This window comes from Myotis davidii, unplaced genomic scaffold (genome assembly GCF_000327345.1).
Source record: "Myotis davidii unplaced genomic scaffold, ASM32734v1 scaffold461, whole genome shotgun sequence".
Taxonomy (NCBI): domain Eukaryota; kingdom Metazoa; phylum Chordata; class Mammalia; order Chiroptera; family Vespertilionidae; genus Myotis; species Myotis davidii.
In genome coordinates this window covers 3,610,840-3,635,465 of record NW_006295825.1, presented here as the reverse complement: position 1 = coordinate 3,635,465, position 24,626 = coordinate 3,610,840, and the positions used below count along the sequence as shown (strand labels likewise).

Sequence of the window (24,626 nt, the reverse complement as noted above, 5' to 3'; positions counted from 1 at the left end):
AAGAGAGAAAGCTGCCCTCCCATTCCGACCGATGCCAGACAGTCCCGCTTCTCCTGTTTGAGTCTGGGTCCCTAGAGACTTGCCCAGAACTGGAGCTCAGAATCTGAGACTCCCTTCCAACTGAAAACGACAGCCTCGCCCTCAGCTACCAGCCCGCTCCACACGCACCTCCGCACCTTTGTATTTTCCACACTGCGCCTCCTCTGAGTCTCGTATGCTGTTCTCTTTCCTTCTAGTTGAAGAATTTCCCCTCAGCCAGTCTTCCTGTGGTTCTGGATGATGTCCGTTCCGTCTTTTAGTTGTATTATGAAGTGGTTGTTCGAGGCAGCTAACTCCGGTGTTTACCTATGCCGCCATCTTGGTTTATCTGGGTCTGTTGTGATATTTAGTCTTTAACTTTTTAATTAACCTGGAATTTATTTTGGCGCTTGCTGGTTTCAGAACAACTTCTAATGATCAGGCCTAGTTATTGCTTCAGTTTCTTAACCAATGCCCAGTACAGTGTGGAAACCCTCCAACTTCTGAGAAACTGTGGTAACCTGAGAAATAAAACTCTCAGGAAGACCTGAACTATGTTTATAACTCTGCCGCCCGCTCCAGCGCTCAGTTTCTCCTAAATTGTCCCCCAGGCCCTTGCACTGATGTCAGATGAAGGGACCCAGAGTCCCTCTGCCTTGGTAGCCTATTCTCAGGCATCCTGCAGGAGGAGCCCCACCTGCTTCCCAAAGAACCATGACAAGCCAGCTGGAGTTCTGTTTACTGCCTGAGAACTCTCCAGCTGTTCTCTCTGGCCAGGTCTGGGAAGGTGCTGCTGAACTCCCAGTCAGCAGCTGGTTCACTTCACCTCAGAAGTGCAGTCATCTCCTCTCCTTTCCCCTTTACCATCTTCAGACGCTGGGAAAACTCACAGGTGTTTGGGATAAGCCGGGAGCTCAACTCGTGCTAAATTTCAAGCCGGCCAAGACTGTTTCTAAATAGGTCAGATCCCACTTTTCCCTGGGTTAGAGCTTCTCAGGTTTGTACCTTTATTTTCCCAGAAAGATGGTCAGAGCTTTTGTTTTTAAGAAACTTGGGGTGTGAGGTGGGGGCCTAAATAACTTTTCACATTCCTGCCTTTCTGAGTATTTTTTTTTCTTCTGAAAAGCTCAGAGAAATCTGTGTCATCAGCAAACTATAACAAGGCTGCATTCTTTTTTTTTCCCTTCTATTGTCCACCTGTTGGCAGGTTTCAAAGCACATGTGACTTATTCTCAACACATTCCTGAAATCAGCACAACCTCTGAAAGTCCACGTCTTCTCTACACACCAGTTCAACAGGGTCACAACCATTGTCCCAGAAGCTCCATTGCAGGGGTTCAGATCCATCTGTCACTCGTGAAGACGTTTGACACTCTCAGGTAAGCGCCCACCTATTAGGGGTAAGAGTCTCAGATGCAGACTGTGCTGTCCTTTTCTTTACCTTCCATACCAACTTAATTTCTGACCGAGGCTGAGCCCTTATTGGGATGGTGCTATAGACTGAATGTTGGTGTCCCCCCACCCCCAAGTTCAAATGTTGAATACTAACCCCCAATATGATGATATTGGGAGGTGGAGCCTTTGGGAGGTGTCAGGTCCCAAGGGTGGAGCCCATCAATGGGATTAGTGCCCTTGCATGAGGCCCCAGAGCACTCCCTTCCACCATGTAAAGACAGTGAAAAGACTGCCATCTATGAACAAGGGGGATGGTTCTCTCCAGACACCAACTCTGCCGATGCCCTTGATCTTGGACTTCCCAGCCTCCATAAATGTGAGAAATAAATATCTGTTGTTTAAACCCCCCAATCTGTGCCCAGAAGGCTGACTTTGATAGGCTACAGCAGCTGGGTTCTCTTGCCCTCTGGTTTCTAGTTGGGTTAGGCCGATGGGAGGCATCAGTAGGAAATCACAGGGTGGGAGAAGAGCTGTATTGGATAATTTATACCCCTAGATTTATCCTTGATGGTTCATTTTCTCCCAAGTGGCTGTGTTTCTCTACAAATAACAGTTGCTTCAGGTGTCCCTTTCCCACAGCTCTCACGGGATTCCAGTCACTACTCCCTCCCCTTCGGCCTGAGAGGTGGTGGTTTCTGTTAACCCCGCCCCAACCTTGTAAATAGTCCCTGTATGGTTGAATGGGCCATGCGTAATCTGCCAGACCCTGGACATGGGGATCCCCTGCTGGGATGCGCTCCTTTTTATTTTAGCCTGGAAGGCTTTGCAGATGCTCTCCATCTGCTCCTCGTCATCAATTTAACCAGGTTACCCCAGGGATGTCATTGTCCCTGCCTGTGGAACCCTTCGGGTTTAACAGGTCATGGCTTGAGATGAATCTGGGAATATTAAGGGGGACCACCTAGAATCCTAGCCATGCAGATCTTTGCCACTCTGTGGACCAGCAGCACTAGGAAAACCTAGGAACTTCTTGGAAACACAGACCTTCTGAGTCAGAATCTGCATTTTAACAAGATGCCCTGGTGATTGGTGTGCACATCCCAGCGTGAGAAGTACTGGCCTAGATACACCACACTGCCATCTCCCTGGAGTCCTCCTACCAACACCTGTGGGGCTGTCAGGAAGCCAGAATCCAGATTCCTACTACTCCAGGGTAACAACTCAAGGCTATTTTTCTAAACTGGAGCAAGGAAGCTCCCCCTTTCCCCTGCTTCTCGAAGATATTTTGTTCATTACAGCAAATCTCATTCTCTCTTACTGTGTCTAGGAATCCTGTAAGTCAATGATACTCCAACTTGGTTGCACATTAGAACCACCAAAGGAACATCCTAGGTCAACTAAATTAGAGTATTTGGGGATGGGACCCAGGCAGCAGAGCTTTTAAAACTCCCCAGGTGCCAAAACCGGTTTGGCTCAGTGGATAGAGTGTCGGCCTGCGGACTGAAAGGTCCCAGGTTCGATTCGGTCAAGGGTTGTGGGCACATCCCCAGTAGATGTGCAGGAGGCAGCTAATCGATGTTTCTCTCTCATCGATGTTTCTAACTCTCTATCTCTCTCCCTTCCTCTCTGTAAAAAATCAATAAAATATATTTTAAAACAAAAACAAACAAAAAAACTCCCCAGAGTATTTGGGGATGGGACCCAGGCAGCAGAGCGTTTAAAACTCCTAGGTGGCATCATGGGGAGCCAAGTTGAGAACTACTGCTCTAAGTTCTCCTGAGGCCTCAAATTTTCAAAAGCAAATCCCAGGAAGAACTACAAGCTGTTCCTGCTTTAAGGTAGAGATAGGAAAAATGATAGAGGAAGAAAAAACATTAATATCCAGCCTCAGTAGTCAGGTGAGATCTCCCAGCATTGTCTTGCCTGCCTTGACGATCAGGTCTCCGGTCTCCTCATCTCTCCACCTATTGCTTCTTGCAAATCCTCTCACTACCTGCCTGAGTCTCCAGGAAGAGTGAGCTGCTTAGAGGCCAGATACTCTCTCAAACTACATTGTCTTCCCACAGCTCATAGTGAAGATGTTTTATGAAAATGCTGAGGTAAGCAAAAATTTATACAGATGTAATGTCTCCTATTTCTGAACTCTTGCAGCTCTTACATAGTTGGGGGTGACCAGGCTGGCAGGGGGACAGTAGGGGGAGACCAGGCTGGCCGGGGGGAGGGAGAAGTTGGGGGCAACCAAGTGGACAGAGGGGGTCAGTTGGGGATGACCACATACTAATAATAGAGGAATATGCAAATTATCTGGACGCCATCACAGTAACGGTAACGACTAAACAGCAGGCTACGTGAGGCAACAAGGCCGGCATTTAACCAAGTGGACAGAGGGGGTCAGTTGGGGATGACCACGCCAGCAGGCAGAGGCAGTTAGGGGTGATCAGGCTGTCGGGGGCGGGGGGCATTTAGGGACGGGCAGGCAGGTAGGTGAGCAGTTAGGCACCAGCAGTCCCAGATTGTGAGAGGGATGTCCGACTGCCAACTGGCAGTTGGACATCCCTTGAGGCGTCCCAGATTGGAGAGGGTGCAGGCTGGGCTGAGGGGATTCCCCTTACCCCACCGTGCACGAATTTCGTGCACTGGGCCTCTAGTTGCTTAATAATCATTGTTGCCCTGTGTGGTTTTCATTTTATGCCTTTTTACTGTAATTTCAGCTCCTGTGTTTATGTGTCTATGTCTTCTCTTCCCTAAAAGTCTACAGGCTTCTTAAGATCAGGATTTGGTCTCATCCCCCCACATGCCTAGTGCCATGCATAATAAAGTGCAGGGATGTGTCCATTGAGTGCTATACTCAATGTAGCTAACTGGATGGTCATTCTTTGAGGAATATTGCACCACTGGGTTATCTGGAACCCTTCTATTTCAGCTGTAAATTTACTAGGTTCTTCATGATGCATGCCTTTTGACCATTTTCCTCTGCCACAACCTGGTGTGATGAAAAGACCAAAAGACCACTTAATTCTGGCTAAGCCTCAGTTACCTTGTTTTTAAAACTGGGAAAACAATCCTAAGTCATTGTGGGGTTGGTCAGATTTTAAAGTGAGCTCTTCCCTTGGAAAGTGTGTACAGGCAAAATAAATGAAATCATTCTGTTTTACCATTAGATGAAAGCTGGTTAAAAGTCTAGTGAGCCAAAGGGTTCAAAGTATTAAGAATGGTATTTTATTTATTCACATTAAAGAACTTATTCAACTATTTATGAAATGTCTGCTATATACAAAGCAGTAGGTAATAGAAACCCTGTTTCTTAGGAGCACAGAAACTTTTTAACTCTAACGGCCACTGAACCTCTTTAAGCTGTTTCTCCATCTGTAAAATGAAAATATTTATACCTGTTTCATAAGGTTAAATGAATATAAAGTGAGATAACACTTGTAAAGTGTATAGTATGCTGTAAGTGCTCAATAAATGCTCAATTGTAATTGCTAGAGGTTGTTGATAATATGAAAATCATTTGGCTCTGGGAATCTTGGGCCGACGGTGATTTCCTTAAAATAATTTGTAAAATGCAATGTTTTTACAGCAGTCCTGCCTGAGGGGAGATTGTGAATACATTCCATCTGCAGAAAGTTTGCAGGAGTCTTACCTTTGATCAAAAGCTGAGAGCTTGCTCCTTCAAAATCCAACAGGTGGCACAAGGAGGCACTTGTGCAGGACAAGCACTGCCTTGGAGAGCTGTACCTTTCTGCTTCCAGGGGGCCTTCGTCTTGGAGATGTCTTCCTCGTCTGTTGCATGGTCACTCTGAAAGCAGCTGTGCAGACCGTGATTATCTGGATTTTCCTGACGGAGAAAGGTGTGGCCTAGAAGGCAGTGGAAGGTGAGACTAGTCTTCCACAAATATTTTCTCCTAAACATTCCACTCATCTGAAGCTAGTTAACTATATTAAGCTACTTCAATTCCAAATTGCCCTTACATAAAGTAAATACCACTGGCTCTAAATATATTTTTTATAGAAACATATAGTCCAAAATATATAGAAGGTGTGTCTTCATTATTACTCGTGGCAGGTTGGTAGTCACTGGGTAGCAGAGACTGAAGCAGGGGAGCACTGGGACGTGAGCTGGGGGGAGAGTTGTGCTACTGATCTGCAGTGTTTGCTAATTTCTATAAATGTCGCCACCATGGCCAATGCCAAGTACTAAGATGAAGTTAGTTTACACAGAATGGGGAAGAGATGAGCACAATCTCCTGTTCAGGTAATGCCAAAATGTTATTTTAGGAATATCGCCGTTATCATCAGAACTACTAATAAAATATCCATATTGACAGTTTTGGGCTTCCTTTTCTCCTTCCTCAGGTCAAAATTCAGAGAATGGGAATGAAAAATAAGAGAAAGAATGGACTACTAGACAAACAAAACTGGATGACCTTGAATAAAGAAGAGCTGGCTGACTTTATCATTTGCCCACCTGAGCACAACATATAACAGAGTAAGAGCTCTATAAGATGTTTCTCTCTGACTTGCAGATAAAGAGGTTTATATTAAATATAGAATTTCAGGTTAGAAAGGAACAATTCGTTCCAATTTTAGATAGCTTTAATTGTTCCTTAAATCATGTAAAAATCTTCTTTTTAACTTAAACTCACCTATTGAAGTTCCGGTCTAGGAAGGGAACACAGACAATACCTTCACTTATTTTCCAAATGACACCCCCAGAGCTAATTGAGGATGGCTTTACTTCTTCAGATGAATATCACAGACTCCTGCATCTTTGCAGTTTCTCATCACCCTTTTCATGTTTCTCTGGACGTGCTCCAGTTTGTCCATATCCCTCTTAAAATAGGCCCAATGACTTAACACATTGCCAGCTCAGAATAACATGGCGCCATTACTTGTCTTATTCTGCTCATCATATATGTGTCAGTACAGCCCAATATCACATTAGCTTTTTGGGCAATGCAATGGCACCACATGATTGATTTCCATAAACATATAGCTGATACAATCCTTAATTTTTTAACTGTTACTAAATCTCATATCCCTTATGCTATAATTGCATTTTAAGGAATCTAAGTCCAGGGAATATACTAAATACCATTGAAGTATATCCTTTAAACCAGTGGGTTGAATGATATGTGAATTATATACCAATAAATCTGTTAAAAAACATAAGTGCAGGAAAGAAAGGCAGACGTATCTTATTAAGTACTAAATTTTGTATTTTATTCAAAAACTAATAAATTTTGCCAGATACATTATCTTATGTAATCCCTTCAACAATCCTTTTGAGTGCTAGAGGAATTAAGAAACTCGTGCAAGTGAAGGAGCAAGGATTTGAACCCAGATCTACTCGGGATGCCCATGCTCATGGCATGCTCATCCACCATACCACACTGTCTTCCTGTCACCCTACTGTGAGGTAGGCTTTGTAATTGCTGCCAGTCAAAGTCGGTGGGCAGAAGTCTGAAAGGCAGACAGAGCTGCAGGACCATGTGACTCCTCAGAGTAGTCAAAGGTGATTTAGATCTGGAAGGCAGTAAAAGGTAGATGTCCCAGAAATGGAGCAAATATGATTTTTGGCAGTGGAGAAGTGGAGTGGTGGAATGGTGGGGAGATATTGGGGAGAATAGTGTAAGTGACCCAGACTGGCAGTGTGGGTCAGACAGGACAAGGGGCAGGCAGCAAATTCTCAGCTTGGTCTGCATTTCAGGTATGTTATGGGGAAAAATAAATGTACTCAAATTAGAGTCCTGATTTTGAAGAGACCAGGATTCTGGCCAGGCTATGGAGGCAGAGACTGAAGCCCAAGCAATCAAGGACTCAAGCCCTGCAAGAGGGAATCAGAACTGAGACTGTGTCAGGATAAAGGCAGAGCCCAGGAGCCAGAACCAGGGTATATGGTCAGAGCAAGACAGGCCACAGGGTAACCTAACCGTGTCCCCTGAAGTACGGAAACAGCTTCTCAAAGCCTTCAGCTGGAGACAGGATTTGTCGCTGACTCTGGTGCAGGGCCAAAGCTGTGGATGAGTGTCAAGTGGCCCAGCAACAGGGACTGACAGATCATGAGAAGAGACCAGTGCCTGTCCAGTGTTTTTGTTTTTGCTGCAACAGGCGTGACCAATGACATTCACAGACATGCACACCCCTGTAGAAGGATTCAGGGTTGGACAAAATTCTGGGTGTGCCATCTGTACTGCCACCTATTTACCCTACTACACAAGAAAATATATCAGGAAGTGATTAAGAGAGAACTTTCTTTCAGGAATTACTCTGAATCTGTTCCATTCAATTTTATCAGCAGCGAAAACTACTTGTGTGCGTGTCTGATTCTGGCAGGTCAGTGTGATTGGACCACCCAGGTGGTCCTCTCAGGCAGCCCCTGCCTGTGTAACCAGAATCCCTGGCTTAGCCTCCCTCTCAGTGCCAGCTCACTCTCAGCCAAGGCTCCTTGGGTTTCACGTAACAGATACATCCTAACCTTGCCTGAGCTAAAACAGAGAGTGTACGGGATCTGGGCCAGGGCAGGAAGGGTAGCTGGGCTTCCTGGGGGTCAGAACAAAACCCCGAGAGGCCACTGGGAATGGAGATGGCTATTTTTTTGCCACTTCCCTTCTTCCCTCAGGGGTCACCTGGTTTCTTGTCTCGACTTCTCCCTGACACCATTTCAGTCTCCTTTCTCTACATTCCAGTTTTTCTGCCTCCTAGAACACACAATGCAAATGGCCATGCCAGCTCCCTGTTACATGCTGTCCTAGTTCCAGGGCCAGTAGTGACTGACCAGAAGGCCCGTGTCCCAATTCCAGATGCCTTGGAAAAGACTCTGGTTGTCTCAGCGTGGGTCAGGAGTATCAACTCTAATAACCTGTGGACACTTGGGGTGATCGTGACTCCTGGGGCCCGCCCCTATGGATGGGGCTGGGGAAAGCTCTTAGGAAAAAAGGCAGAGACTGAATGGAGATCCTAGAGGTGACTACTCCCTCCAGCGGCCTAATTCTTCCCCCTTCTCCCTGAAACATTGAACATTAACTGGACATAGCTTGTTAACGGAAAACACCTTCACGAGTGTCAGCAAATCGGTGATGAATATATGCAACAAAAACATTTTTTTTTCCCATGTAGAATAATCAAATCTTGGGACCACATGGTGAGGGGAGAGGCCAGTTTAAACTAAAAACATACAAAGTATATTGGAACTGAGCCTGTTTATAGGATCCACATTGCCCAACAATATATTTTACAACCAACAAAATTACTTATGCACAGACACAAGTAATTAATTTGCAAAGTGCCTTTTTAAACGGCCTTCATATTGTGTCTGAATGAAAACTGTCTTATTCATACATTTTTAACTATCCAAAGAATAAAATCTGAAGTCAGATTTTCTAGATGCAGAAAATCTGGAGGTTTTGACCTTAATAGACCGTGCTTCAGATTCATAAGGTGGTGTGAAGGGAGCTCTGGGGGCCCGTTGTTAAATCTGAAGAGTTACTCTTAGGCTCTGAGAGCAACCCAGACTCCTTCCCCTACAGCCTATGATGATGACCGTAATATCATGAGTGCTTACTTTGTGCCAGGCACTGTGTGAAGCACTTTCCATGGATTATCTCATTTACTCTGTACAACATCGCTATAAGATGGATAGCAGTATTGTCCTCATTTTACAGATGAGGGGACTAAGGCACAGAACCATTCCCAAGGTCCCATGGATGGTAACTTGCTGAACCAAGATATAAGTCTAAGTCTTGCTGAAAACCTTTGATCTCAATATATTATACTTAGATCTTCCAATATTTGAAAATGAAGCTCCCTAACGGGCATTAGGCCTTCTTAATGCGCGGATTACTCTGCACTTTACTCCCATTACCATTCCTGTCATTGTTCCTCACTCATTAGGTCTTTTTATTTTAAATGCATTTGAACAAGTGTGTGTTTTTTTGTGTGTGTCTCCTATAAGGAAGGCACTGATGTCAAGGACAATGAGAAAATGATTAAGATCTTCTCAGGGTTTTCAAGGAACTCAGAGTCATCTAATATTTAGGAAGAAGCTGTACAAATCTCTCTATATAAAAGGCTAATATGCAAAGTGTCCCCTCAGAGTTCAACTGGGAGTTTGATCACTTGCTATGATCTGCACTGAACACTAGGGGGTGGCATGGAGCAAAAGAAGGCCCTGGCTGGCAGCCTGCAGCAGGGGAAGGAAGGCCCTGATGGGCCCTGATCACCGGCCAGGCCTAGGGACCCTACCCATGCACGAAATTCATGCACCGGGCCCCTATTATAGTTATAATATGAATGTTACTCCATCCTAGGAACACAAAGGCTCCAGGAGATTAAGGGAAGCAGAGATCATGTCTACTGAGTATATAAAAGTGATGATTTGCTGCATATGAATGTTGTTAGATGAATTGTGTGGGAGAGACAGAAATCCCATATTAACCAAAGTAACCAACAATTCCCAGGTGTGATTCTCACCAGGCTGGGCATGACTTCTGGTAGGTCATGTAGCCATGTCTTTAAGTGAACTGTGGGATGTTCCCCCTAAGGATAAGACAGGCTTGATCCACACTGCTGCAGAGGAAAGCACCTCTAAGGTGAGCTGTCAGCCAGCAAACCACAGCAGGGACAACAGGAAGAAGCTCAGCAAGATCTTTGGAAAGAGATCTCCCTTCAGTGTGATACTTCAGATCTCAAGGATCTTACCAGGACAATGTCAAGAATAAATGGGTACACCTGTTCTTTGTACTTTGATTGCAGAAACCATTCCATCACCTGCCACCAGCTGGACCCAGTGGATCCTGGTGCCGCCAGAAATCTGAACCATGCACTGCTTACTCACTCTGTGCTCCACTCCCATTACCAAACCCTGCTTTCTGTTCAGGTAATGTGGCCCAACTCTGCTTTTCGGCACCCCTGAAGTCTGTAGCAGTGTGTGATCAGGACTTAGCGGCTTACCTGTGGCCGTGGAAAGCAGGATGCACTCCAGACTTTGGATAATATGGCTCCAGTGCTTCTTTTTATGTATATACAACCTTACGTTGCGAAGCCTGTCCCCATCATTATTAATTAAACCTGCCACTCTGCGGTAGGGCCGAATTAGTCTGGTCATTTTACAGCTGACAAAACAGACAGAAGGGCTTAGAGATTTGCTGAAGTGAAGTGGCATTCAATCAAGGACACCTGGCCCAATTCCCTTTCTATATAGTTTCTTTTTTCCACTTGGAAGAGGCCTTCAGAGTGCCCAGCTCTTAACTCCAAGCAGCTTAAGGAAGTCAACTGGGAAGAGTTGCTTGGCCGGGGAACAGCAATAAACTAAACCAGAGCAACAGTGTGGGGCTTGAATTATTTCAAAATAGCTAAGTCATATTCTTCTGTTTCTTAATGGATGTTAAACATGCACATGTGCACACACATACACACATGTACATACACTCACACATAATTTCTTCTATAAGGCCAGGGAACAGGGCCACTGAGACATAGTTGGAATGTTGCTTGGGAGCTGTGCTACATTTGACCTGGTAGAAAACAGCCCACCCACTACTCATACTTCAACCCTTTGTTATCAGACCCTTTATATTATAAACTAGGGGCCCAGTGCACGAATTTGTGCACCTTGAAAGGAACTGTGGGCTGCGAGGCTGCAATAGGTATAGGGGCAGGTCTCGGCCCATCCCCTACACCCCCGCCCAGCCCCTCCCACCGCAGCCCTTGGTCCTCTGTCTGCCTGCAGCCCCCCTCCTGCCGCCACCGCCACTCCCATTCACTGATGGTGCCCGCCCCACTCACACTTGCTGACGGCACAGAGCGATTGGGGCCGGTGCCAGCAGTGGGTGCGAGCAGTGGCTGCTGCCCCGATTGCCCCTCAGGAGCTGGGGGAAGTGGAGAAACCCTTGAGGGTGATCAGGGCTGGCAGCTGCTGCTCACACCCACTGATAGTGCTGAGTGGATAGCACTGAGTGATCAAGACCAGTGTCAGGCACCGGCAGCAGGTACAAGCGGGGCCGGTGCCAGCAGCAGGTGTGAGCACTGGGTGGGACTGTGGCACACGGGAGCAAAGAATTTTCAGTAACCACCAGAGGCTTGCCCTGATGACAGTGACCAGCACCCCACCTTGATCTGGTGCCGCACTCACCTGCTCCACCATCCCACCATGGCCAATGCCCTCTATGTTCCGCACACACTCCCGGGTGGTCAGCGCATGTCATAGCAACCAGTTGTTTGGTTTTTCTGGTTGTTCCACCATTCGGTCTATTTGCATATTACCCTTTTATTATATAGGATAGAGGCCCAGTGCACGAATTTTGTGCACTGGGGGTGGGGTTTTTTTTTTAGCCCAGCCTGCGCCCTCTCACAGTCTGGGACCCCTCAGGGGATGTCTGACTGCCGGCTTAGGCCTGGGGGATCAGGCCCAAGCCGGCAGTCGGACATCCGTCTCACAGTCCAGGGCTCTAGCAGTCCAGGATCCCTCGCTCCTTATCACCTGCTTGCAGCGGAAGCGGGAGAGGCTCCTGCCACTGCCACTGTGCTCGCCAGCCATGAACCCGGCTTCTGGCTGAGTGGTGCTCCCCCTGGGAGCGCACTGACCACCAGGGGGCAGCTCCTGCATCAAGCGTCTGCCCTCTGGTGGTCAGTGTGCATCATAGCAACAGGCCATTCTGCCATTCGGTCGATTTGCATAGTAGGGTTTTATTATATAGGATGTTAAAACAAACTCAAAATCAAACCTATTCCAAAAGCAGGTCTAGCCCCATATTTGTGAGGCCCGGGGCAAGAATAAAAATGGAGGCCCCATATATCATGTGTCTCAATACTTAAAAATTGTAGCTGAAGTTGACAAGTTAGTTTCCCACCTTAACAGAAAAACAGGGTGTTCCAAAAAAAAAAGTACACACACTTTAACAGCTGAAGCTCAATTTTGAAAATGAAATGTATTTTAATAAAAACCCCTTTTATAATTATTCAAAGTGTACGTGCATTTTTGGGACATGCTGTATGTTCGTAATGACCTGGAAAATGGGTTTGGATTTAGAGTTTTCTGGCTCCTCAGAGCTCCACACCAGGGTATGGGAGTTCATGGAGAGCAGTCCTAGCCCTGACCCGTGTCCTTCTTTCCCACTGCAGACCTGGCCCACATCATGACAGGCCACACACACACACACACACACACACACACACACACACAATGAGGACCCCTGCCCATAAGCTCAAGCTCTGGCCACATCACAACCACTCTTGGCCACTGCTTGGGCCTGTGGTGCTATAGCAATGACATAGTCCAGCCTTGGAAGGGTAAGAGGCCCACACGAATCCTGGAAGCAGGGCTTTTGGCAGGAATCCTGAGGTCTGAATTCCTAGAGGGTGGCCTAAGAGGGGGGCATGGTTCTGAGTAAATACTTCCACCTGGCCTGTGGATTCCTTGCCCGGTGGGGAGGAGTGACTAGAAGAGAACAAGGGTGGGGTCTCTAAGGAGGGGGCCTCAGGAGAAGGCTTCTTCGTGCCAAGACCTAAGAGCAAATGATATCTGGCCAAATAATAAATAAGCCAAAAGTGTGAGTTAATACTGGAACCTGTACAAATCTGGATAGCATAAGTAATTGTTCAACTGTAAAACACAGAGGCATGAGCTGTTTCAAGTGTTTTGTTTGCTGCCTTTCACAGAAACTTATTCTGGGCAGTGGGCATGGTCTCCAGAAGGTATAAGGGCTAGAACCCAAATGAATAAACTCCATACTTAAATATTTTACTGGAGAGGTTGAGCTCCCATGAAAAACCAGATACCAAAGCTCTAGATGGTGTTCCTACGGTGGGTATCCCTGCTAGTGTCTCCCCAAAAGGGACCAAGTGGGAGGAAGGAGAAAAGCATGACTCTCTGGGCCACCAGTTGGGCATGTGCTGCCTTGCCCTTTGTGGAGGGGGTCCTTGTGTCAGCCAAGTTGCAAGGAGCTATGGGACAACCCAATCCCTGTGTCCATAGCATTCCCCTCAGAATCAGTCATGATCATAGTCCTGGCTTGACATACAAAGGAGTTAAAATTATGAGCTTCCTAATTAACTAAATTTTTAAAACAATGAATGATTCACATTTAATTTTAAAGGAACTATGTCCACACATAAAAGTTATTTTTTATCAATTCTCAAGGCAAAAATATCAATAGGGAAAGGTGTAAAGTGTGTATTTTGATGCTAATTTGTTGTGTTATACTAACACTAGAGACCCAGTGCACAAAATTAATGCATGGGTGGGGTCCCTAGGCCTGGCCGGCCATCAGGGCCAACCAGGTTCCCTGCCCGCCCCTTCCCTTGCCACTCATGCACCGTCACTGTGCGGTTCCCCGCCTCCCTACTTCCCCCTTCCTTCTTCCTCGCCACCCATTTCTGCCACCACCCACCCCCAGTCCCTGTCCCAGCCTGGGGCCCAGCCCCGATAGGGCGATTGGGGCCTGCTGGCTTAGGGGAAGGGACTGGGAGATTGGCCAGCAGGCCCCATCGGTTATTGGGGCCTGTGGGCTGGGGGCCGCTCCTGTGTTGAGCGTCTGTCCCCTGGTGGTGAGTGCGCATCATAGCAACCAATCATTCCGGTCATTCCATTTTAATGGTCACTTAGGCTTTTATATAGAGAGATATGTATATGTTAATAATGCTAACAGAATTCTGGACTCTTGGCTCAGACCAAGGCTTTAGTCTCACCTTCTCTGACAGCTTGTTCCTAATATATAGAGGAGGTATTTCCATAATGGTCTTCACATGTTGGTTATATAAACTATTTTCTTAAATCTTTATTTTTGCTTTTTAATTGGAGACAAAAATATGGGCCAAATCAGAATAAAAGAGTCAATTCCCAACATCAGGTGGTAGTGACTTCTAGGGTGTGGAGAGACAGGTCTTTCCCCTGCCCGCATAGTCTCCTCCCCCACGAATTCACTCTCCGTTAGTCAAAACCACTCTGCAGAGCCAGCAACAATCTGTGTGCCTATGCTGACCCCATTTCTGGTTTTCACTTGGCAGCTTGGCCCGTCTACTACTGCATTGCTGCCCACACAAGTATCTGACTTCCTGAAAGCATACCCACAGCCTCCCCACCACAAGTCAGGCTCCACGCCATCCTCTCTGCCCATCCAGCTCAGGTGAGTTGTGTGTCCACAGTAAGTGACTTAGTGCTGGTCAATAGATCTTGCTAGGATGGTCCTGTCTTGCCAACTAATGAGAAGCATGGCTCTTGATGGTGCTGGTGACTGCTAGTAAAGTCTAATATCACTGATAACCAAGTGATGTAGCCTTCTATTTATCCAGAGTAGCTAGGGAATGGGCAGTTCTAATGCACTGGGCAATCTGCTTAACTGTAGACTACCAGTTTTGTAAGAAAAATAAACTAATTTGAAAGAACCATAAACTAACACAGTAGCACATTACTTGCATATCCTAATTTTACCTAGCATTGTAATTATTTATGTGTGTGCCCACCTCTCCTTCCAGAACATAAGCTTCTTAAGGGATGGTCTGTATAAACTTAATCTTTATTTCCTTATAGTACCTAGTGAATTGCTTTATATATTGTAGGTACTAAAAAAGTTTTTATTAAATGAATGAAAATAGAGAATACAAACGAATTTACCAACATGACTTCATCCGTCTTTGATGACTCAGAAGGCCCTCCAGGATCACACATTTCTTCAGATTCATTATTATGTGCAATGTCTCTAAGGATGCTTAATACAGTCCAAGTGGCTGAAAGGGGAATTCTACAATGACTGGAAGTTAGGACTCGTTATCTACTGGCTCGTTCCAGTTAGAGGTCTGTGTGCATAAGTTTAAAAGTCAAATGTTGAAGTGAGCTCGTTTATTATTATCTGAAAGAAACATCACATCACAGTGCAATTGTTTATTAAAATAAAAGATTACGTGGGGATAAGGACACATACGTAATAACTTAATCAATAAAAAAAATAACTAAATAGATAAATAAATAAAAGATTACAATAAGGAGTGTTAACCAGTTTATAAATCTCAACCAGGTCAAGGAATTTATCTTTGAGATTTTTGAAAAGGCAGGATATCATTAAAACCATTATTATATTATTACCATTATTAAAGTCCAGTCATCAGATTATAATTGACTAATTAATGCAAAAATATTTACCACCATGTGCCTAATATATGCCAAGCCCTGTGTTAGTCATTAAGTATACAATACGACTATAATCCATGCCTACAAGAAATTGAAATAATTTATCTTTAAAAACATTTTATTGTGCAGATCATTTTACAGAATTTACATCACTCTAGGAAGTTAGCCTGGGTGTGATGTGACCCTCTAACATCCTACAACTCACTCAAAATACAGACTAATACAAACGGAAAAAAAAGCTTATATTAGCTTAATTACTTGACATTAGTGGTGTTTTGTTTTGTTTTCTGAAAAAAAAACAAACAGCATCCAGAATGTTCATTTAAGAATCTAGTTTTTTGCACTTTAGAATTCTGGGTAAATTTGACTCTGCACATAAGATGACTTTCACTTCAGTTTAATACAATGTCTGCCAGTCCCCCAGGACTCAGGGGTAAAGCAACTGCCCCAGGTAGGGAGGAAACAGCCATCTGGTGCCCCCGCCCCCTTGGCTGATGGGTCTGTGGATGTGGTGACAGAAGCTGCATGAGACGCCCTGCCCTGGGGTTCAGGAGAAACCCGGGAGGCAGGAACAGGTGTTCTGGGTCCAGGAGGACTTCACAATGTAGACCTTCGTATCTAAAATGAAGGGCTTAGATTAAATCAGAGTTTCTCAATGTATATTCCGCAGGATTCAGTCCCATAAAATGCTCAAAAATGGGCAGGAGTGTGGGGAGAGTGCACACCACACCCAGTTGTGTGCACACTGCATATCAGCATATTGAGGGTTCTGGGAAGTTGTACCATCAAAACGCTATGATAACAGCATTTTTCCAAAGGGTTTGGCCATGAAACCCTTTCCTCTAGTTTCACCTACTAATATCTACTGACTCACTCAGTATGCTGAGGTATGAACTTTGGAAACATTACAATAAACCATCTCTATATTTATTGGTTCTATAGCATCTTAAAGCAGAAACTAGTCTTAGAAATCAGAGGTCCATGAGGTAGGATCTCATAGCTGGTCTGGCCAAACTAGGTTCCTTTCATTTGTCAGTTTCTTACAGTCCATATGTTAATAACTCCAACGAATGAAATTTTACGGTGAGGAGGGCTAGAAAAAGCATCAATGATAGAAATCTACAGATAATCTGTAAGCTCCAGGATCTCTGCTTTTGGATAAACTCTGTTGTTTGAAGTTCCTTCTGATTAAGCACAACTAATGATCTATATCCATAGGCTAGTGGAGATGTTACTGAGCAGAGAATTATCTACAATTCAAGAAGCTAACGAGAAGGTGGAAGGAAAAACAAATGGCACAGACTCCAAAGCCCAGGTTATTAGCTCCTGGGTAATTAAGATTAAATTACCTTTTCTTTGATACTGAGCTCAAGGAGATCCTTTAATTATTTTTTTTTGAAGTGTTGAGTCATATATTTCTTTGGTCAGGACTCAGAAAAGAGAAACTTTTGCAAAACTGACCTTAAAGTCCGGTGTCCTAGATGGTGTCTCCCTAAGGCCAACTCTTAAAAATCTCACATATCGCTTCACAGTGGTCTTTGCATTGAGTTTAAAGGACAGCGATGATATTAGGCTTCCGTGTCTTTTCAGGTCATTTGCTTGTAAAGAATTCTTTAAGTTGCTGCCTAAGTAAACAACAGTATTCTCCTGGCCCACAGTCCCAACTATCACATAGCCTAACCTCGAAGTAATTAAAGAACCAAGCGATTTGTATTCTTTTTCGACAAAACTGCTCTTGAGTAGCAGATGGCAAACACAAATGTTTTGCTCTAGAGACATATTGAAACCTCTCTGTTTCATAAAAGCCTTAACGAATATTAAATGTCCAATGACGCCACCCATTGCAGAAGTGAGATGTTGTGATAATCCCCCAAACAGGCCCCGTTAGACCATACAGCTACTTGAGTTTCAGAAAGTAATAAGTGGGAAATTACCATGTGATTGGAATTTCATTAGCAGTTTTTTTTAACCTGAGTATTTACCTTTGATCCAAAGAATCACCTATTCTGCCTTATTTGTCCAACATTCTATTAGGTTGTCACCATCATGTATACATAATTGTAAATCTTAAAAATGAGTAATCAAAGAGTTCTGCTTGACTTCATATTAACTCTTCAGTTCTGTCTGAGCAGTGAGAACAAGGAATTTCAAGCGAGAGAGAGAGTGTGTGTTTTATCATAAGGTCTGGGTACTCGGCCTGCTCTCTAATTAACTCCATCTATAAGCCCTTGGTGTTAAATTGGGGGGAAATAGTCTATGATTCAGGAAAAAGATGATTAAGGAAAACTTATTAAGTCGTAATTTGAGGTAGGAGTCTGATTTGGATATGATTCAAAATACAAAGCAGAAGTTCATTTTTCTCTTAACCCTATAGATTGGCAACTCAATAAACTGTTGTCGTCAGCACAGAGAGGACTAAAACTTTTCGCTCCTCCGAAAGAGAGAAGTGCTGATAACTGAGTCATAGGGTGAACTGAATGCTATTTAGAACAAGGAACTAGGTGTCTTGGGCTCCTTTCCCAGCACCACACCCTGCCTGGCCTCCTGGGATCCCCTAGGTCTGGAGGCTGTTGATAAATCCCTTTAATTCACCAGGGTGTTTGGTTTGTCTGTAAGACTAGAAATCCCATGGAAAACCTTAGGTCACCTGTTATGGGAGCTTGGATTCGAGAGCCAAAGGATTTTATAGACAGAAAAGGATTATCTAATCCAGTCCCCCCTCCCCCATTTTACAGATGAGGAAACTGAGGCACAGAAAGGTTGTTCTTTTTTAAGGTCACAGAGCTAATTAATGGCAGAGCTGGGAACTGAACCCAGGTCACCAGATGCTTAATCTACCCCTCTTTCCATTACAGAATCCCAGGACAGACTGATAGAGAACTTACAAAGTTCTAGGCTGCCGAAGTGCTTAACCTTAGCTGGTTGCTGAAGTAGGGAAGGAAAGGGACCAGGTATTTAAGCGCTTACATTAATTCTAGCTTTGGACCACACCTCCTTTCTTTAGAAAACAATGTTTCTTTCCTGCCTCTTCTTCCCAGTTAAGATTTGTTTAAGAGAATGACAAGTCATGCCCTAGCTGGTTTGGCTCAATGGATAGAGTGTCGGTCTGCGGACTGAAGGGTCCCAGGTTTGATTCTGGCCTAGGGCACATGCCTGGATTGCAGGCTTGATCCCCAGTAGGGGCGTGCAGGAGGCAGCCAATCAATGATTCTCTCTGATTGATATTTCTATCTCTCTCCTCCCTTCCTCTCTAAAATCAATAAAATATATATTTTAAAAAAGGAGAGAATGACAAGTCAGAATTTTTCTGTATTCAGCTCCAGAACTTCTCCAGAAATTTCCACATAACCAACCACCTATCAATTGGTACAACTATCAATATGCACTTGACACTGAAACAGGTGGAGGTATTCATCTGTTGCTTCTGCAGCCTTGTCTCCTCTATTCCTAACATAACCCAGTGATTCAGGATGAGTCTAACCCCACACTCAGCCTCAGTGACTTAAGCCAATTGGCCTATCCCATCTTCTTGGCCCCAGGGTTGGTTCACAGAAGGGCAGTCAGGGCCCAGGGAACTCAGTTAGTTCTAGGGCAGTGACGGGGAACCTATGACACGCGTGTCAGAGTTGACACTCGAACTCGTTTTTTTGGTTGATTTTTCTTTGTTAAATGGCATTTAAATTTATAAAATAAATATCAAAAATATAAGTCTTTGTTTTACTATGGTTGCAAATATCAAAAAAATTTCTATATGTGACACGGCACCAGAGTTAAGTTAGGGTTTTTCAAAATGCTGACACGCCGAGCTCCAAAGGTTCGCCATCACTGCTCTAGGGTATTTATTTGAACTCTTGAAAAAGAGGATGCTGTACATTTTGCTGTTTGAATCTGGAAGCAAGGAGACCCAGGAGTTTCAGAAAGACATTTTGCAACCACCTGGGGCCAGCCTGTTGAAATAAGTATTACTTTGAGGAAGCGCTGCTAAGAAACCAAAAGAGAGACACGGGGTTTCCTGCATGTCATTTGAGCTGCTGGATTACTCACCTGTTCCTACCACTATTTCTTATTATTTCAGTATGTGATTGAATAAACAGTTTTACTAGTTAAGCCATTTAGTGTTGTATTTACTACCACATGCTTCCCAATACCTGTTATGATGCTGATTGTGAGCTTTGACACATCTTGACTTTGCCTTTGGGTCAGTGTCCATTTTAAAGTTGGTCCCAAAAGTCTTTATTTAATCACTTAGCTTATGTGAGACTATCCTCAAATCTCCTAGGACTTACTGAATATGCCCCATTTGACACAAAATCCTATATAGCAATGCCGAGGGTAATGAAAGGAATGAGTTTTACTAACATATTTTATTGTCAGAAACTTTATTATCAGAGAAAGAAATAATATAAGAGGTACAAGAATAGCTCATTCCCATCCACCCATTAGTGGAGTAATGTTGAGCTGACTCTCTATGCAGGCTACGCTCTAACTCCCATTTCTGTGGGTTGGACCCTGCCCAGAAATGGAGCCACCCAGAATATTGCAAACAATTTGGGTGGCTTCTTCTCTATTCTGGATGATTAGGTTCTTACTCCTAAGAAAAGAATTTTGCCTTCATCTGGGCATTGACCATGGCTTTGCATATATTCTAGCCCAGGTCTGAGGGATGCAGACTGTCCTTGCATCCTCTCTACGCCTTGCCGACTTTGTTATAAGAAGTTAGGCTTATAGAGATTGGTTGTTCAAGTGGATTCTGTACTGTCATGTAGCAATTTTTTTTTTGTATTTCCATGTCATTTTTATTTAACTTTTACATGCAGTGTAAAAATATTTTACTATCAGTTTTGCATGAACATTTGACCAATCAGATTGGAAGTCTAACCAATCATAGTGTATGTGCAAATAATTAAAATGGACACCCAACTAATCAGAATGAATGCTTAATCAATCTTAATTAAAACCAACCAATCAGAATGGACACCTGACCCATCAGAATAAATGAAGTGTGTACCAAATACCTGCCTCCCATTTATCATTAAACTTTTCACCTGTGCATTCGCTCCTCCATTAGCTGGGAAATAAACTGAGGACAGGGACCACGTGATAGATCTCTGTATCCTCCAGGTGGCCTAGCTGAGCTGGTTGTAGTGTGAGCTTAATGAGTATTTGTTTGAGTGGACATTATTCACCTAGTGATTACTCAGGAAACATCAGTGGGTAGAAAGGGTATAGTTTGTTCCTCTCTGATAAAGATAATTATAGAATTATCCACTGGAACATCACTAAACAAATAGCATGTTTTTTGATGACACACAGGTGATAAAAGAGAAATTGGTGTTTTTGAGGAGTTATCATTCAATATGATCTTGACAAGCTAGAGAAATAATATAGGATAACACTAATTTCTTAAACACAACAATGAATAGTATACTTAGAAAATGAATAACATACAAATACAAGCTAGAGTACAACCAGAAAGGTATTGGTGAGGCCAAAAATACCTAAGTCTCGTGGCAAATAATAAGCTGAAGGTGTCCCAGATGTTTTTAAAATACCTTGACCGCTGGCATGATAGTCAGTTGTTCATCCATTCAACAACTCAGGTGGGTACCTAATGTGTGTAAGGCATCATGCTAGGCATGCTGGGAACAAAGTGAAAAACTAGCAATGTCCTTTTTCTCCATCAGCTCAAGTTTTAAGGGGGAAGACAAAGAAGTACACAAACTATTATTAGATAACAGAGAGACAGCTTATTCGGTGGCTGAGTCATCAGTCAGTGAAAATAATCACCGTGAAGGACATCTTTGTAGCCCACCGGGACAGCTGTGCTCAACAGATGGCAGAGGACCAGAACTCAAGAGTGGTTGGGCAGAAGCGTCAACACTCATGGGTGCAGACTGATGGCCAGTAGATATTTTGCCCCTAATTTTTCAGGACCACGCAAGTGCCTGGGTTCTTGTAGGATACAATTAAAGGGAGGAAAAGTCCCAATGACGACTGCTACCAGTTGTGCCAGCCCTTGACAAGTAGGAGTCTCAGCCAAATATAATTTCATTTAAGCAATTAAGAAAGGTGACATTTCTGGCACTCAAGTGTCACGGAGCAATTTAAACCAGTTAAAGAATGCCTGAATTGATTTGAAAATTTGCCTAGAGAACACATACACCCTCATGAATATGTTTGTAGATTCTTGGAGGTCTTTAACCCGCAAGATGATTAAACTACTGTAAGAAGTGAATAATGCCTTTGGAACTGTGCAACACGGCAGTCTGGCCTGCTACCGTGAGTGGGGCTAGCCTGAGTACAAACTACACATATCGCGGAGGGCAGCAACAAGAGACTACAGAAAAATGAACTAGAGTCTGATCAAAACCAAAAGCTCACAGAGACCTCACACCACACAGACTTCCTTTCTGCATCATTAGAAAATGCAGAGAAGAACTCAGATTGACCCAGCCCCGTCATATGCCCATCTCTGTGGCTGGAGGAGTAAAGTACCATGATTCACAGTCACCAGCTGGGGAGGAGCAGCTTCCAAAAAGCAGGAAGAAAAAGTGCTGGCTTGACAAAAAACACAGAGGGTAAACTACTTGGACATCTAGATTTCTGTAAGTCAAGCTGCCATGTGCAAAAGCTTCAATAAACATTTTCAAGGTCAAATTGAATGTGCTGGTCCACCTAGTGCTCTGCAGTGATGTAGTATTTCAAGGGTGGGTTTGGATAACTGGCACAAGAGTATTGATGTGGTTTCCTTTAGAAAGAGATCTAAAGATGCCATTTGGAGAAAGAAAGTGGCAACCTGTCACCTTTGGTACCTTTAGATCTACAAATAGATTGTCCAGTCTTTTGAGCAAAATGCCTTGATTCAATAGTATTGTTACTACCACCAAAACCTCATTTCTAAGTAACATACTGTTGTACAAAATATGAAGATGAACAATGCATAAAAGAAAAAATGGGATTCTTCGAAGCAATGTCAATGTATCAAAATGCTTGAATGGTTCAATGGTGGTGCACAGACTTACCTGTTAGAAAGTCACAATGATACACTTGGTAGCAGAGAAAGACCAGGGAAGTGAGAATAAAACAGAATTAAAAAAAAATTCCCATCAATTAACAAAATTCCCCTAAGGAAATTTAGGGACTTTAAAATTCCTAACTCTAGCTTCTTCTCTGACCTTAAGTTTTTTTTTAATTATTATTATTTTTTTTACCATATCAGTGTGTTCTTTTTATTTATTTATTTTTAAAATCATCACCTGAGGATACATTTTTATTGATTTTAAAGAGAGAGGGAGAGAGAGAAACATTGATGTGAGGGAAACATGGATAGGCACTCTAATTAGAGATCAAACCTGAAAGCTGGGTATGTGCCCTGACTGGGAATGGAGCCTGAGACCTTTCGGTATTTGGGAGGATGCGCCAACCAACTGAGCCACACCAGCCAGGGCTTTTTTTTTTTTTTTTTTTTTTTTTTTAAGGATTTTTCTATTAATCTTTTTTAGAAAGAGAGGAAGGGAGAGAAAAATCCATCAGCTGCCTCAGCACATGCCCTGATTGGGGATCAACCCCCAAATCTGGATATATGCTCTGACTGGGAATTGAACCTGAGAGCCTTGGGTGCATGGGGGGATGTTTTAACCAACTGAGCCACAAGGGGAGAGCAGTGTGTTCTTATTCACACAAAAAGAGAATGCCAACAGTTGCATGCAGATAGTGGGACTAAAAGTTACTTTAATCAGCACACATTTTATAAAAAAGATCCCACTGTCTTTGCAGATATCTTTTTTCTTTTTCAGAATAAAGATGAACATGTAGCACTGAGCTGTCCACACTTGTTCAGTCTTTGCTCAGGCAAAGTTCAAAGACTTGCCCAAGAACTGGCTGGGGCAGGGAGGGTCTGCCTGGGGCAGAGGGCAGAAACCCTCCTCATTAGGCAGCAGAAATTGTGACTTTTGACCTCCTTAGAGCTTTGTTCCCATCAAGTGGGCTCTAGGAATTAGACTTTAGATTAACAGCAACCTTCTGGGTACTATATGGTCAATAGGTGTGAATTAATGATACATTTCATCTTCTTTCCAGGTAGGTGGAGGCCAACACTAGGGCCAACTAAATCTTCTTTCATACCCAGACTAAGAAGGAAATATCACTGTCATTGTACATGAAGTCACAAAGATGTGTTTTATAAAAGCCTGTTGTCTTGTTCAACTAACTGTCCATGTTTTTTCCTTATTCCACTAACTAGAGACCCAGTGCATGAGATTCGTGTACTTGAGGTGGGGGGGGGCCTTCAGCCCGGCCTTAACCCTTTCGAAGTCCGGGAGCCATAGTTGGACATCCTTATCCTTAGCGCTGCCGTAGAGGCGGGAGAGGCTCCCGCCACCTCCCTGTGCTCGCCAGCTGTGAGCCCAGCTTCTGGCTGAGCGGCGCTCCCCCTGTGGGAGTGCACTGACCACCAGGGGGAAGCTCTTGCATTGAGCATCTGCCCCCTGGTGGTCAGTGCAAATCATAGCGACCAGTCGTTCTGCTGTTTGGTCTATTTGCATATTAGCCTTTTATTATAGAGGATGGTTGAGTCCACTGGCTCCCTTAATAACCTCCTATAACCTACTAGAAGTTGTTTCTTTTGATATAAGATAAATGCCTAGGCCAGTTTCTCAAATATTTTGGCCTCAGGACCCCTTTATCCTCTTAAAAATTATTGAGGACCCTAAAGAGTTTTTGTTCATGTGGGTCTTATCTGTTGGTATTTGACATATTAGAATTAAAACTGAGAAGGAAAAAAGACGAGAGACAGAGAGCCCTGACTGGTCCAGACATCCTTAGCTATTTATTTGTCCTTCAACTTTACCTGAGCCAGTAAACACTACTTTCTGGAGAACTTGGTCTGATGGGGTTTCTGCTACTAGAGAATGAAAGAGGCCTGAATGGTAGTACATCCACAAAAACAAAAAATAGTCTAAGATAGTAAATAAAGGATTAAATTAGGTATAACAGAATGTTGCTTTCCCCCCTTCATCTGTCATCCATTAAGTGAGGGCCTGTCTTCTGAGGGGTGAAGCAGGGAACCATCACTACTAACATTTGTACA

The 24,626-nt window shown here is 43.8% G+C and overlaps 1 long non-coding RNA gene across 1 annotated transcript in view; it reads left to right on the top strand.

Moving 5' to 3' along the window:
- Nucleotides 1-23,720, top strand: part of LOC107184241 — a 26,678-nt gene extending 2,958 nt beyond the window's left edge. The window contains exons 2-8 of the long non-coding RNA XR_001515069.1: nucleotides 1,226-1,397; nucleotides 5,100-5,668; nucleotides 5,770-5,902; nucleotides 10,168-10,291; nucleotides 14,419-14,537; nucleotides 21,223-22,143; nucleotides 23,622-23,720. This is a non-coding gene — a long non-coding RNA (uncharacterized LOC107184241). The remainder of the gene's footprint in view (nucleotides 1-1,225; nucleotides 1,398-5,099; nucleotides 5,669-5,769; nucleotides 5,903-10,167; nucleotides 10,292-14,418; nucleotides 14,538-21,222; nucleotides 22,144-23,621) is intronic.
- The last annotated feature ends 906 nt before the right edge of the window (nucleotides 23,721-24,626 follow it).